The 17,511-nt window shown below is 36.8% G+C and overlaps 1 long non-coding RNA gene across 1 annotated transcript; it reads left to right on the top strand.

The window, feature by feature from the left end:
- The first annotated feature begins 16,043 nt into the window (after positions 1-16,043).
- On the top strand, positions 16,044-16,743 carry LOC118479707. The gene is made up of 3 exons (XR_004860179.1): positions 16,044-16,127; positions 16,432-16,515; positions 16,606-16,743. It is a non-coding gene; the product is annotated as an uncharacterized LOC118479707 (long non-coding RNA).
- Positions 16,744-17,511: the final 768 nt, after the last annotated feature.

Genomic DNA, 17,511 nt, shown 5'->3' on the forward strand with positions numbered 1-17,511 from the left:
GCCTCCGCAGCCATCTGTAGTTGTATCTTGTACATGGCAATCGCTGCAGAAACCTTGGCATCCTGGGTGATCTCCTGCTTCTCGCCATCCATGTCAATCAGCCTTTGAGCAGCCTCATCCTTTGTAGCCCGGAGTTCCTTCTCAAGATCTTCAATCTTGAGATCCTTCAACACGCCCATTTGTTGGAGGTCAGCGATTTGGCTTTCCTGATCCTCGACATGTCCAAGATAGGTCTCGATCTCAGCAAGTTTCTGCAAAAGAGAAGATAAGGGAAGGGAATACCTGATCAACCTTCGATGGAGATTATAAAGGGAAGATATCTTGAATTTAAATGAGGATCGATCCCAACCCTATCTCTTATTTATAATCATGATTTGCAGGGATGTCACTTCAGTGACGTAATGATCGCAACGGCTAGTCCGGTTGTAACGGCTAGTTATTCGGAGTTGCCCGTTGGAGATAAGATCAAAACAAAATACAACTCGTTAATTTACAATAAACTCCTTATATTTTGGGGGCAATTGTTAGGGCTGGATTTTTACAATACATGATCCTCACATGTGATCCTAACCAGTGATCCTTGTTTCTTTGGCAGATAGTGATCCTCAGCAGACTCCCAGGATCAGGATCACGGACCATCATAGGATCCTCATGCTAACAGTTGCTTTCGTTGAATTTAATGTTGTTTTGCAGGAATGACTAGCAGGATCCGCTCTTAGCATCAGAATTAAAGGACACGTCTTCACAACTATGGCATGTGCTTAATCGGAGATGGACGTTGTGAAGGATATGGAAACTTGGCATGATTTAAGGGCGATAATTTAGGCTAGATTTACTTTTATTTCTAAAGGGGTAATGAGCTGATTATTAGTCTTTTTACCTAAAATAGGTCACATACACTTGTATATATAACACTCTTCCTCATTCGGAAGAACACACGACACAATTCTCACACGCTTAGACACTCGAAACTATAGTGATCCTTGTACTCAGCTCATTATCATCCGAAGTTGTAACTATATTTTTCTTATATTGAAGTTGGTGATCGGTAGTTGCCATCACCCGAGGTTTTTTATGCCGGAGATCATACATTGATCAAGGGCTTTTTCCTCGTATAAATCATTGTGTCTTTGCATATTTCTCATAAAAGTGATCCTTTACTTTTATAATTAACCAAGCATCATACCCCGTTTACATAAAGTTTGGTTACATTATCCTTGTGTGATTTTTGACCAAAACAAAAGGTTATGACTTTTCCTTCGGAGACACTTGATGTTCGAATGGGTCTTTCTCCACTATCCATTTTAGTTCCCTTTGCATGCCTTTTAGCTGCTGAGAAGGACGTGCCACAAATGTCTGATCCTCCAGAAATAAAGTTTATTACTTGTGCATCTGCTGGAGGGGCCGGAGCTTTCTAAGGGATCCTTTCAGGATCCTGAGTCCTTGACTTTTTTCTACCCAACAATTCTTTTAGATGCCCCTTGCTCAACAAGCATCCAATTTCCTTTCTTAGTGCAATGCATTCTTCTGTGAGATGCCCAAAATCTTCATGGTATGCACACCACTTTGATTTATCTTTGGTTGCAGCTGGCATGTCATTTTTCCTGGGCCATCTAGCTTTATCACCTAGGTTCTGCATCGCAAGGATTAGTTCATTGTTATCAACAGAAAAACAATATTCAGAAATTGGAGGATAATCCTCATCATCCTCTTCCTGATCAACAGCATGCACGTTCTGGTTATCAGATCTGTTATAGGATCTGAACTTGTTGTTCTGGTGGATCCGTCAAAGATAGAGGCTGTGTCAAAATGGAATCCCCCGAAGAACCCTTCAGAAATTAGAAGTTTCTTGGGGCTTGCGGGATATTACAGGAGATTCATTCAAGACTTCTCCAAGATTGCGTCACCACTAACAAAGCTAACACGAAAGAAAGAGAGGTTCATTTGGGGTGTTGACCAAGAGAAAGCATTTCAAACGCTAAAAGAAAGGTTAACTCAAGCTCTGGTATTGACATTGCCGGACGGAGTCGAAGACATGGAGGTTTATTCGGATGCTTCACTATCGGGACTCGGTTGCGTGTTGATGCAACGGGGCAAGGTAATAGCCTATGCCTCGAGGCAATTGAAGATACACGAGAAGAAATATCCCACACACGATCTCGAGTTGGCGGCGGTAGTGTTTGCATTAAAAATATGGAGGCACTACTTGTATGGAGTAAAGTGCACCATATTCACCGACCACAAGAGTTTGAAATACTTCTTCGATCAGAAGGAGTTAAATATGCGACAAAGGAGATGGCTGGAAACAGTGAAAGACTACGATTGCGAAATACGTTATCACCCAGGGAAGGCTAATGCGGTGGCAGATGCTTTGAGCAGAAAAACGGATTATGTCCCGATACGAGTAAGATCGATGCAACTCGTGGTAACCTCGGGTATACTTGAACGTATTCGAGGGGCACAATTAGAAGCAGTAAAAGAAGAGAATTGGAAGAAAGAAAGAATAATTGGTCAGTTGAAAGATTTGTCGGATGGGAATCACGGGTTAAAGACTAGATCCGGAAGGATATGGGTCCCACATACCTGTGGAGTGAAGGCACTTCTACTTAATGAAGCTCATAAATCCCGTTATTCAATTCATCCGGGTGCGACCAAGATGTACAATGATTTGAAACAAAACTATTGGTGGCCCGGAATGAAGAGAGATGTGGCGAAGTACGTGGAAAAATGCTTGACATGTTTACAAGTCAAGGCGGAGCATCAGAAACCATACGGCAAACTCCAACCGTTAGAAATTCCAGTTTGGAAATGGGAACATATCACAATGGACCTACTAACCAAGTTGCCTAGAACGAGTCGTGGCTTCGATGCCATATGGGTAGTGGTAGATAGATTGACGAAAAGTGCTCACTTCATTCCAATACGTGAGACTTATACGTCAGAAAAGATGTCAGAGGTTTACACGAATGAAATAATAGCACGTCATGGGGTGCCGGTGTCTATCGTGTCTGACAGGGATACCCGGTTTACTTCGAATTTCTGGAGAGATTTCCAAGAGCAAATGGGGACCAAATTGTTCATTAGCACTGCGTACCATCCTCAAACGGATGGACAAAGTGAAAGAACGATACAAACATTGGGGGACATGCTACGGGCGTGTATAATCGACTTTGGAGGTAGTTGGGATGTTCACCTACCGTTAGTTGAGTTCTCGTATAACAACAGTTACCAATCTAGTATTAAGATGGCACCATACGAAATGCTTTACGGAAGGAAGTGTCGAACCCCGGTATGTTGGGGTGAAGTGGGTCCACGAGAACTCGCCCACCAAGATATAGTACGAGCCACGAATGAAAAGATCGATAAAGTTCGGGCGCACTTGAAAGCGGCTCAAGACAGGCAAAAGGCGTATGCCGATAAAAGGAAAAGGCCGATTGAATTCCAAGTTGGTGACATGGTCATGCTAAAAGTCTCCCCATGGAAAGGTGTTATTAGATTCAGAAAAATGGGGAAGCTAAGCCCGAGGTTTATTGGACCATTTAAAATTATTGAAAAGATCGGCAAAGTAGCTTACCGTCTCGAGCTACCGGCAGAACTAAGTGGAATCCATAGCACGTTTCACGTGTCACAATTAAGAAAGTGCCTAGCAGATGAAACAGCTTATATTCATTTCGATGATATTGAAGTAGATAATAGCCTGAATTATGCGGTGAGACCGGTGGAGATTTTAGATCGGAAAGTCAAATACTTAAGAAATAGACAAATCGATCAAGTCAAAATCAGATGGGAGCATAGAAAAGGCTCGGACACTACGTGGGAGTCCGAGGAAGAAATGCGCAGACTCTACCCTTCATTATTTGGTACGTATTTCGGTTTCGGGGACGAAACCCCTTTTAAGGGGGGTGGACTTGTAACACCCCGAAAATATAAAACAGTATATCATAATTATGAAGCATAAATAAATGGGGGTTTACTAACTAGTAATTCTAACCTAGTTAGTTAACTAGTCTAAAAATAGCTTAAAAGGTGATTAAAAGTTACCTAACTATACGTGGAACAAAATGGAGGGGCCCTAGTTGTTAAAACCTCAAACTTCATTAGAAATAAACCAAACACTCCAAAATTGAAGTGTTGGTCGACCAGAAAGGAGCAGGGGGCGACATCCCCATTCCAAAAACCCTAACTTCATAAAACAATCAAATTGAAGGCCTAAATCTGGTCCAAACGAAAATCCGAGCATAGAATCGTGACCCTCATCACAAGAGGATCTCAAGGTATGTAAAATTTAAGAATTTCTCTCAACTCGAAATTTTCATGAATTGGAAAAATTCTGAAATTAGGGATGCATGTGCATGTTATGATGATTGAGGAACAACTATAGTGTCTAAGGACAAACCCTAGATTGATAGAAGTTGAAATCATAAGAAATTTTGGGTGAATCCATAATCACCTTGGTAGGTGGTTAGTGGGTCATGTGTATTTGGATGAACACTAGAAAGTAGATTGTTAACCTAGTGTAATTTAGCAATCTGGAAGTGATTTCAGCAATTAGAAGCTAATATACATATAAATTGGTTGAATTATATGAAAATAGGATTTAATGATAAACTAGAGATGTGAAGTTTAAACATGTAAAAATCTGCCTATGAAGTGTTTGTTGAAATGCCTCTATGAAGGTTTAAAACTGAAATTTCGATTTTAAACGCATAATCATGATGTTCGGTGTATTATGCGAATTATGATTTGAAGAGAGTTCTAAACATATCTTGAATTGAAATCTATAGGACAAGATACCGGAACGTCGAGTGGACAAGCCGGTGGTGACTCACGGTTGAAGGGCGTGCGCTAAGGTATGTAACTTGACCCGTTACATTAAGTAAATTTGAATCATCATAATTTGCTTAGTTGAATTTTGGGAATAAAGGTTGCTATGAATTTTAGGCGATGGTATCGCTATATTGAATAATTGGTCAAAACTTGGCTAGAACTCGTTGGTAGTCGTCAAAAGGAAGAAATTCCGTAGACGAGCCAAACGGGTCGGATAAACAAGTAAGGCATGGTTAATGCTCCGGATTGAGATAGATTGATTTGTTGATATTGGATATTATATAACATATTAGAATTTCGAGATTTAACGTATTGGTATCCTAGAAAACTAAAATCCGAGAGTTTGGGTTTTGGTGTAATAACCAAACCAAACAAAAACATAATTTCCAGGTGTTACCGTAATTTACGGTGGTACCGTAAATTACGGTAGAGGTCAGAGTTTTATGGTGGTTCACTACTGTTTTACGGTGGCCCCAAAAATTTCCAGGACTCACCGTAACTTACGGTGACACCGTAAGTTACGGTGGAACCAGAAAACAAATCTTTTATTTTTTTTATTTTTTTTATATTATTTGATGTTGGATCTCATGATTATGTGTTGTTCAAAAATGTCAAAACTAATATTTTAATGGTTTTGATTCTAGGTGTTTAGATGGATCGTACCGATGGTGGTCAAGCGATGTAGAAGAACCGAACACGATTTGTTGAAGCTTCCGCTATGTTTTGAACTTATTAAATAGTTGTTCTTGGGTTGTAAACTAATTCTTAAACGACTTAGTATGATCTACCTTAGTCATTAGTTGACTAAGGCGTATAATACTTCCGAAACTTATGTTAATTTATCATCTTTTGGTATAAATTAGTAATTAATTCCAGTATAAATTTAAGGGTGTTACAGCAAATGAGGTAATAGAGTAGGGGGAAGACTTAGCAGCCATTTGAGAGCTGATCCAGTAAGAGTGGATCCGAATCCCTTGCACAGGCATGCTTCCTTTAACCTTTCTGAGATTGGATTGATCTCCATCCTTTCCCTGTATTGTGCTATGTGCTCTTCAGGATCCGTCGAACCATCATACAGCTTCATGGTTGGCACATGGAACCTTTTGGGTATCTCAGCATCACAAATCGGTGGTGCAAAACGAGATATCTTATGGCTTCCATCTGCAATCTCTGGGATAGGTTTGACCACTCCCGGAACACTTGATATCATATCCTTCAACTTTTGCAACTCTCTGGCCATGGCATGGTTGATACCTGTATCCTGCATGAATCCATGGTTAGTGGTAAGAGAATTATTAAGAGTGTTACCTCCCACCAGGTTCAAATTAGGAACACCGGATGTGAACCCATATTGTTGAGACTCTGGAATGACCGAAGGACCAGTAGAAGCAATGGTCTGCATCGGAATAAAATCTCCCTGATGGACATCTGAACTTCCTGTTTGCAAACTCCTTAAGGATCCTGGCATCTGGAAGGATCCTTGAAACTGGGATGATCCTGGAACAAATGAGGATCCTTGAACCTGGGATGATCCTGGAACAAAGGAGGATCCTTGAACCTGGGATGATCCTGGAACAAAGGAAGATCCTTGAACCTGGGATGATCCTGGAACAAAGGAGGATCCTTGAACCTGCTGCGCTCCTGAGTATCCTCCTGAACTCATGAGGGATCCCATATGCTGAGGATAGGATCCTATTGGCTGGAAATATGAACCTGATGCCTGAGTCACTGTTGTTGATCCGTAGTGCACTCCCTTTGGTCCACCCACATATTGAACATCTGGAACCACTGATGGCTGAGAAGTAATCACCGGAGTATCAAAATTCAAGGATCTGGGCACCAATGGGGAATGATCCTCTGCCGTTTTCTTTTGTTTCTTGAGATCTCCGATTTCTTTGAGAATCCTTTCATTGGTCTTATCCTGTTGCTGTATATGATCCTTCATCTGCAAAATCAAAGTAAACATGTCACTAGTAGTAGGAGTGTAAGAAGCAGAAGAAGTTGGAGGTTTGGAGAAAATGGGAGTTGGTTTCTTCTCAGCATTTTTCTGAGATCCAGCAGGTGGTGGAGGCAAAGGTGGAATGCCCTGAGATGAATTGACCGCAGACATTGCAGTAGAGGTATTCTTCAATAATGAAGCCATGTACTTGTATGCAATGAACCGGAATGATCACCAACAGAAAAACTTCTTAGGAATGAAGCACCAATTGCCCCACGGTGGGCGCCAAACTGTTTTGGTCAAAAATCTGATGAGGATAATGCAACCAAACTCTTAGTTATGGGGTATGATGCTTGAAATGAGGAACAATGATAAGGATCACTTCAATGTAAATTGCACAAGCGACACAAGGATTTATACGAGGAAAAAGCCCTTGATCAATGAATGATCTCCGGCATAAAAAACCTCGGGTGATGGAAACTACCGATCACCAAGCTCAAATTAATCAATAAATGTTTACAACTTCGGATAGTAACGAGCTAGGTACAAGGATCACTATGGTGAAATGTGTAAAAGTGTGTGAAAACTGTTAAGTGTTTGTCGAATGCTTCAAGAGTGCAGTTGTACGAGAGTGTGTGTAGCTGAAAATGGCTAAGTGTTCTAATTACTAGCTCGTCACCCCTTTAAAAATAGAAGTTAACTATGCTAACAAACTATCCGACTTTTGTGCCATGCTCCCACGTTTTCCACAACGTCCATTTCCAGTCAAACGTGTGCGAAATACCCGTGGAATATTCCATAGCAACGTTGCTAAGACCAGGTCAAGCTTGTTACTCCTGCAAAACAATACGAAATTCAAACAAACAATCGTTAGTATGAGGATCCTTAAGGTGATCCATGATCCTGATCCTGAAGCACTTCTGAGGATCACTATCTGTCACAGAAGTAAGGATCATTGTTAGGATAACAAGTAAGGATCACGGGTTATCAGAAAATCCTCCCCTAACATATATGTATGTTATTGGTTATATTTTCCTTTATTGTAATTATTAAAATAGTAAATTATATAAACACTAAAGTAAAAAAATGGACATAGGAGTCTGGGTGGTATTTTTAACAAATTAACGGGTATACCCGATACCCGATGAGTAATTACCCCGATAAATACCCGACGGGTAACGGGCCGGGTATAGGACAAAGAATTACAACCGGATATGGGCTTGGGATTACTAATACCCGGCCCGAACCTAGCCCATTGCCATTCCTAAGCTAGACAATATATCAGAAGGATGCATTTTTACTGGATACTCCAATCAAAGCCAGGGTTATCGATTATATAAAAGTTTTCTACAAAAAAAAAAAAAAATTCTACAAAAACTAGCCCTGAGCCACCCTATACTTCTAATACCTCTTCCTTAAATTCTGATTCCCCAAACAACAGTACAACCCATGTTCCATCTACTTCACGTAACCCAAACCTCACTACAAGTCAACCTACTTCTATAGTCGGACCCTCAAGAAGAATATCTAAATCACCCACATCTAAAAAAGATTATCACATTGGTGAAGGATTATTTGATGGTGACGAAGACTTTACATCATGCCAATTTGCTCTTAATATTGCAGACCCTCTCACTTATGAACAACTTGCAAAATATGATGAACGACAATAAGCTATTCGTGAAGAATTGCAACTTATCGAAAGAAACCAAACATGGTAGCTTGTAAATCTCCCACCAGGAAAGAACTTAGTCGAAGTTAAATGGATGTTCAAGACTGGGTCCTAATGGTGAGGTGTTAAGGCATAAGTCTCGTCTGGTAGCCAAGGGATACTCGCAGCAACAAGGCATAGATTATTAAAAGACCTTTGATCCAGTAGCTCGGTTCAAGACTATCAGAGCTATTCAAATGTTTTTGCTCAAATGGGTTGGTATGTTCATCAGTTGAATGTTAAGTTTGTGTTCATAAATGGAGACCTGTCAAAAGAGATGTATGTCGAACAACCGGAAGGATTTGTGGTTAAAGAGAACTCTAATATGGTGTACAGGTTAAAAAGGTGCTATATGGGTTAAGGTAGACTCCTTGTGCATGGTACGTAAAAATAGATGGATACTTTATGGAGCATGGATACCAACGTATTCATAACGAGCCAACCCTTTATGTAAAAGAGAACGCAAAAATAGATGGATACTTTATGGAGCATGGATACCAACGTATTCATAACGAGCCAACCCTTTATGTAAAAGAGAATAACAGAGGTGATGTCATTTATGTTTGTCTCTACGTGGATGATATCATCTGTACATCTTATTATGAATTTATGATAAGAGAATTCAAACAAGGTATGAAAGAGGCTTTTGAAATGGCCGACATGGGTCTGCTCAAGTTTTTTTCTTGGACTTGAAGTTATGCAGACCAAATAAGGGATCTTTGTATATTAGGAGAAATAAGCTCAGACTCTTCTAAGTCACTTTGGGATGAAGAACAACAAAGTTGAGCTTATTTCAATGACTTGAAATGGAAAGTTTATGCTTGAACATGGTACAAAGAAGGTCAACGAGGAAGCATTCGGAAAGTCTTCTTGGAGGTCTTATATACTTAACTCACACAAGGCCTAATCTGGCCTATGCTTGAGTTTAGTATCACGATTTATGTAGAAGCATTCTAAGATACATTTTTGGAGTTGTATGAAGGATTTTAAGGTATGTTTCATTCACCTTAGGCTTTGGTTTATGGTTCAAGAAAGTAGAAGGGACCACTTTAGTTGGTTATAGCGACAATGATTGGGCCACTTATGTTGATGTTTGTAAGAGTCTCTCTGCATATGTGTTTTCTTTGAGAAGTGGATTGTTTTGCTTGGGGCTCAAAAAAGAAACACACAATTGCTTTGTCAAGCAACGAGGCTGAGTATATACTGGCTACAGGTGCCACATGCCAGCCATATGGTTACGAAGAGTGCTAGAGGATATGGAACTGAAACAATCCAAGCTAACAATGATTTAATGTGATAATAAATCAACTATTAACTTGTCCAAGAATCCGGTCATGCATAGTCGTTCTAAGCACATTGAATTGAAATATCATTTTATCATAGAGATGGTTATGCAAAAGCAAGTGATTTTGGATATGTTCTCACGAAGGCATTAACCAGAGAAAAGTTTGTGTATTTCAGACACATGCTAGGTGTTAAGTAGTTTGAAACTTTGAATCAAGGGAGGATAATAAAAACTGATCCAAACCGGGTCATCTCCAAAGGAATATTGAATAAGTCATCCACGTGCTTTTTGTAGGACCTAGTAGTATTTTGAATTCTACATAATAATAGCCTAACGACTAAAGTTGTTATTTTGATAAAGTCTCTTGGTTTGTTAAGTCTTTATCGTACTTTCCTTTCGTTTCCTTTCCTATTTAAAGTGTGTTAGTCCTTTGCGTGAAATTATGCATTCTAAAAGCCATTTAATAAAAAAAGTTCCATGCATCTCTAAATTATCTTGTTCTTGCCATTCCTTTCGTTATATCTTGGTTCTTATACCAACAAGAAATTTCATTAAAATTCACAATACAATATTATAGTGGTCAAAAGTGTTATAACTATAACTTAATGTTCAAATACTAGAAACTTCAAACCAAAAAACATATAGTGGTGAGTTCAAATGAGAAGAAATATTTTATAAGAAGAAAAAAGAAGAAATTTCAACCAATAAGAATTCTTTATTTTACTTCATTTAATATAAGTATTTAATGTTACTATAAGGGTACATTGATAAATCTACATAGGTCATTAATTTGTAGTCTTCCTCTTTAATAGTTAACTATATTAAATTTTTTGTAACTAATTTCAAAATATATATTTTTTCAAAAAAAAAAATAAAAAAAAATTAAAGTGTAGGATAAATTACGAGTTGTGTAGGAAAAATTACGAGTTGTGTAGGATAAATCTCAACGTGTAGGATGAATTTTGAAATATGTAGAATAACTTTTGATGTGTGTAGGTAAAATAAATTAGTGTGGAGGATAATACTCTTTATGACTAATTAATTAGTCAAAAATGATAATAAATGAGAAAATTGAAAAAAATATTTAATGTTCTACAAAATTATCCTATGTTCTTTTTCTTCTCAACTAAATTTTCTTCTCAAATAAACCCTCCTCATATCTCTTATTTTCCATTATATGTTAAAGAATTTATCAACACAATATTGCATTGTTTCTTGCTAAATGTTAAGATAGCTGATCTTTCACCGATAAAAATATTTTTCATAATAATAAGCGTTGTAAATGTAAATGGCGACTTAAAAAAATGTCCGGCTTTTTTTACCGTGCTCTTATAAAATACTTTTTCTTTCACGAGTGGTCATGATTAAGTAATTTTAAAATATGTAGAGAACTTTCCAGTTTCCACACGGGTGCTTTAAACCTCCTAAAAAACAGCCCTCAAGTGCCTCATGACTCGATTGCTGTGTTTAATATTTACACATTTTTTTTTTAACTTTACAAGATATCACCTAAACTTATATTTTCCTACGTAGGGTTCCATTGTTCTTTAGGGAACAAGTTCTTTGAATGCGTTTCTTATTCTATAATCTTTTTTACTTAAATATAATAATATGTATTGCCATTGTGGGAACACAATAATCATTTGACAAAGTTGTTATTTTTAGTCACCTGCTACTTCTTTAGATTACGCGGACCAGATCAAAATATTCTTAAGCAGCTGCCTCAACCTGAAACCGGTTTAACCTATACCCGTTATCCGTTAGTTGATCCACTCACCATTTTGACAGGCTTCCTCATGAGTCATGCATATTAACTATAGACTTTGATTTTTTATTTTGATTTTGTTTTGTCTTTTTGTTTTTTTTTTTTTTTTTTTTGTACTTTTACCCTTCAACTTTTAGTATTAACACTGACAATCCTTTAACCATCAAAAGACTTTGTAATCGAGTTTTACGTGTTTATATTTATGTAGGAGTCGTATAAATTCAAGTTGATTTACGTTTTCATATTTCTTTCGATTGTTGTACTAAACCAAAATAGATATCGGCCGAAACCCCGTCGCGTAGCGCGGGTAATCTTTCTAGCTGCATACTATGCATCAACATCTTATGATGAAAACATGTAGTATAAAAATTAAACAAATATGATAGTCATATTTTTGTTGTAGTTATTACATTACACTAAGGCTGGAGGGTCTGGGGGCTCCATCCCCGTCACCTCACCATGTATAGCGCCCATATGGGCTCCATCACCACACTCTCCAAGTGAAGAGGGGGGCGCCATGGCTTGGGCTCCATGGTGGTAACTAGTGGTAACGCCAAAGTTGAAGCAATTCAGGTGGGGCTCACTAGTTTTAAACGAATCAAATGTTTTTTTTTAATTTTGTTTAATAGGGGCTCCATCTACACCATGTAAATTAAAGGGGGACTCTATAGGTGAGGTAGATCCTAGGTGGATTTGATAAAGCCCCATGAGGCTCCAACCACACCCTATAGCCTAATCATTAAATAGGATTTGCTATAAAATATTTTTATTATTAATAACTAAGCTTGGTGTGTACGTGTTGCAGGTAAAGCAGAAATTTCCTGGAAACTAAGTCTAGTAATATTGTACTATTGTATATAGCAAAGAAGCCCACCGTAGTATGATAATTTAAAATATAATATAAATCGTAGAATCCATACTAATATTAAGAAGTCTGAAGCTGCCAAGTTGGTAGTTATTATTTTAAACATTATATAAAAAAATGCTTATCTATATATATATATAAATGAGATGGATTTGTGCTAGGTGGCATTTGTATTTGGCCATCTTGGCTGATGTGGCAATTTAGTTTAGGAGGGAAATCACATTTTGGTTCTAAATACACACAATCTTTCTTTGGACGCGGGATCCGTTTGAGTTCGGGTCATCCTATACCGTGAATTCGGATCTATATAAAAGGCACTATCACAATTATTCTGTAAACCCTAGCCACATCTCCTTCATCGCTCAATTGGAGAAGCCGTCTCTTCTCACCGATTCGTTAGCTGATGATGGTGGTGTTTAGGGTTGGAGAAACGACGATGGTGGTGAGCAGTGGTAAGTTTTTATTCATCAGGTATTTTATTATTTGATTTTTTTTAGATCGGAGAAATAGTTAGGGTTCTTCTACTTTTTCAATCTTCGTCTAGGTTATAGATTATCTGTTTGCAATAATACCTAATTCGATTTCATCTTTTGCGACAAACAATCTTTTAGATATCTTCGTCATCTTTAATTGGGTTTGATTCGAATGGGTTTAATTTCATAGACAAACAATCTGATTAGAATGCTAGGTTTTGTTTGATTGGGTCTGATTCGATTTCATCTTTTGGTATAAACAACCCTAGCATTTGATATGTGTTTCCTTCATCTTCAATTTCGCACAATTGTTCTTCCTAAAATCATCTGTCATCATCTCCAAGGTACAGCCTTTCTCTTTATTGTTTGTATGTTTGTGTTTTTTGTATCGTGATGTATTTTTAATCGCATAAAGTTACTAAATTAGCATATTTTAGTGAGTTTTTTGGTTGGCGTTTGTGATGATTTGGCAACGGCTCATTTAGAGAGATCTTTCCAGGTATATATTATGATAATTTAGGTTATGTGTTTAAGAATTGGTAATTGATATGATTTTTGTTTGCTTTACAGCCTATTAGGTTAAGCAATAACACGGTCCGTGTTAGTGGTCTTTTAAACCGCAACATGGATTAACTACAAGGGGTTGTGTTTCTTTATGCTACAATAATGTATTAACGGAAGTGGCTATGTAATTACCATGATATACTAACGATATTACTTTTAATGTATTCATATTATAAAGAAGAGCCATGTGATCCTTTGAGTTTGCTCCACAATAGAACTAGAATGCCAGGTATTGGGATTGCTTCTCATTCTAATAAGTATCATCTATATCATTTGGTTTATTTCTTCACGCTGCTCCCATGCCACAATCAGGGGCCTAAAAGTCGTCTGCAGCAGATGCCGCTGACATGGATCTAACGGTATAATCCTTTTCTTCGTTAGTTTATATTATATGGTTAGACGTGTGTTAAAATGTTCTCTGTTTGTCATTTTCAGCCTGAGCTCATATCCTTTATAAAAGATGGCATATGTTATTTGTTGAAAACTGCAAAGATTTGCCCATGTTGTTCACTACATTTACATGTACTGGTTAAAATGTATTTATACTGCATCGAACCTCCTAAATCAATGTAGACACTACCTATTTCTGATTTATAAGAAGGTAAAAATCTGGACAAAAAATTCGACTCATCCCGGCTCAGTCTGTTTCAAATAGTAAAGAAAAAAAATACCTGTTTTGACCCTTGGGTTCCCATTTTCTCATATCCAACTATTTGATTATTCTTACAAAGATAATTACATTATGGTCAAACCATGGATTTGAGTTTAGATACATGGATTTATCTGTTCATACAGTTGTCTTTATTTTTATTTTTCTCTCTGGTTATTTTATTTCAGGTGCTATATGCATTTGTCTACCTCCCGAAAGCCTTCAAGCAACTACCGTTTAAACAACTCACAGAGTATCATAATTGTGGTATGTGTTCGTTTTCCATGGCCCTTTCTTCCAAAGATTGAGTAATGTAGTTTGACTTTTGAGCAGGATACTCACTTATATACCAATTTCAAGTTATCATAGATGTTTTTTGTGATTAACCTAACATGTTCTTATGTGCAGTATGTTTGTTTAACGTAGGTTTCTTTTTAAATTAAGTTTTCCAGCCCATCAAGTTCACGGGTTCAGTTGTGATGCAAGTTATGTTATCTCGGGTAGTGATGATACCAATCTTCGGACTTTGGAAGGCTAAAGCATCCGAGCAACGGGGTGTTGTAAGTTTTATTTTGTTATTTTTTTCCTGTTCAGTTGCTAATTTCTATAAAGCTTATTAAGCCATTGATGTGATTGAGCCTTCAAACACTTTTCTATTTAATAAAGTTGTCATGTGTTGAGGTGATAAAAATCATAAAATAGATGGGTCTGCCTGTTCTGGTTATCGGTTAATAATGTAGTTTTTTATATGATTTGCCTCAAAACTATCTCCTATATGGTTATTATATTATTTCATTTAAGTTATAACCAGTTTTTCTTGTATGAAATGATTTTGGAGGTTCTATGCATTGGGAAAACAATTTGGTTGACTCTGGACCCGTACCTGTTTGACCACTTTCTTTTTTAGCTACTCTTATAACCTATTTAACTATTTAAATTCATAAGATCTAATTGGATCGACATAGTTTTGTTGTGGTGCTAATGGTGCTATATGCAGACTCTACCACGAGTATATGGAGGCTGTGAAGAATCGCTACAAGCACCTTCCTGAGGTCAAACGTAAATTCAGGTATTAAAACAACCTAATGATTGATTTCTGCTATAGACCTAAAACAACTGTGTTGGGTAAAGGGTCAAAGTTTGACTATAACTAATTTATGTAAAATATAATTACAATATTAAAGAATCCAGTAAGTTAGAATCCAGTAAGTTTTAGTACAAGGTCTCTGTACAAGAATTTGAAAGATAATATTTTAAAGAATCCAGTAACTTTTAGTTAAAAGATTTTAATTCTGCATGGTGTTATTTGAAATCTGAAGTTGTAGTTGCTTTTCAATTATTATTTGTTTACTTGAAATTCGGAGTTTAGTTAGTTAGAAATCACTAGGAGTTGGTTGAGATTAACAAGCTCCAATTAGTCTTGCAATTTGTTTCCTTATCTTCTAATGCGGACAGGTTGGTATAGGCCTTATAGAGTTCTGGGTTGTTTTCGATTTAAATAAGAATTCTGGATTTTAATCATGTTCAAAGAAACAAGCATTATTTTGGAACAATTTGGTTCCGAAAAAATATGGTCGCGAGGCCATGGTTTTGGTTAGAAGGCACATCGGTATCCAAGAATACTTGCTGTCCGTTATGTGGTGATGCCAGTGAATCAACGGAACATGTGGTTACGACCTTTCAATTGGATTATGCTTTTGTGAATTGTATTATAAATAATAATAATAATAATAATAATAATAATAATAATAATAATAATAATAATAATAATAGTCAATTTTTTAGTTGGCCTTATGACTATTCATAAGTAAAAGAATAAACGGTTCAAATTTTCAACCTTTACAAAAAGAATAAGAATGATACAAGTTGGTTGGTTGCTATATCCTGTTTGTCTACAATGATTGTACTTTCGTCATTGTATATTTTCTTATTATTATTGTTGTTGTGAATGTTGAAACCACAGGTACATTTTTTGACTGGTGGTAAGCTTAACAATGAGTTTTATATGGATGCGCAAGGACAAGAACAAACCGCTTAGGTGGAATACATGTATGTTTTTATTCCGTGAAGGGGTGGTGAGCCTGCAAGTACAACATTAACGATATTTATTCTTATATGTAAGGCACTATATATAATGGATATATCATAAACATGAAATAGGCTTCAAACCAACATCGATAATTAGCACACACCTAATCTTTAACCTGCTTTATATTGTCATTTTACTGAATATGGTTGTGTAAACGGGCTGATTTGGGTTATCATATCGCTAATGGGTCAAATGTGTAAAATTATTTATTTAAAGGAAATGGGTCAAATTGATATCTTATATGTATGTTCTAACGTGATGCAGCGAGAGAAAACACAATGACCAGAGACAAAAAGGCAACATCACTTATAGCTCATAGCTGACATGATTCATGTGTCTTCCCAATAGGTTTGCACCTAAATCCATACACTTTTTGTTATATATATATATATGTTTCACGTTGAGACTTCATGTTGATAAATGGTTGTGGTGGTACAGTCGTGCCCATGGTAGAACCATTAGTACTCATCACTTTTTGATTCTAGCAACAATTTAAAACAGAAATCAACCTGCATTTTGATTGAAGTTAGGGACCAACAAAATAATTGGTGATCTGCTATGGTTAATTACTTTGCAGAGTCATGATGTGTTGTCATGTGAGTTCATGTCTTGTATGTATTTTAAATCAATCTTTACATTTAGTTTTTTTGTATTGTTAACGTAATTTTGTTAGTTGCTTTGTAGATGAAGCTAAGAGAAAATTCATAGCTGATATGGGTCGACTTTCAACAATTCAAGAATCGAGCAACGCGATACGAATCAAATATGAAGTTATATTACATAACAGGGAGTAAGTATGATGAAGTTGTTATTTCAACCTATTTACTCAAATGGGTCGATTTTAAATTTGTTTTTAAAGGTGTGTAGGGATGTTTACGGTTCGATTTAAAACAGTTAAACCAGTCGTCGATCCAGTTTCATGGTTGGTTTTATTTTTAGTTTTCGGTCGGTCGGTTTCAAACCATATTGAACGGTTTGGTTTGCGGTTTACACCGGAAACAGACCGTGTAAAACCGGACAAGACCATTAGATTTAGATATACTATTATTTTAAAAATATTTCATACATACGGAGATGTAATACAAAATCAAACCATATTGAGACAGACAGTAAAATACTAAGTGCCTAATTTTTAAATGTGTCATTTGGGTTTGTCATGGATCAGTAAAATGATTTAAAATTCTAATCGGCTAAATCGATGAAAATCAAAAACACCGGCCCCTGATATTTATCAATTGTTGTATCAGTATATCCTAATCTTTCCTAAATGTTTGTTTCCCCTGTAACTGATCTTTGATTTATTGGCTTCTAGCATGTGTATGTTTGTTGAAGACACTTAAAAAT

Source organism: Helianthus annuus, chromosome 6 (assembly GCF_002127325.2).
Source record: "Helianthus annuus cultivar XRQ/B chromosome 6, HanXRQr2.0-SUNRISE, whole genome shotgun sequence".
In the NCBI taxonomy this organism is placed as follows: domain Eukaryota; kingdom Viridiplantae; phylum Streptophyta; class Magnoliopsida; order Asterales; family Asteraceae; genus Helianthus; species Helianthus annuus.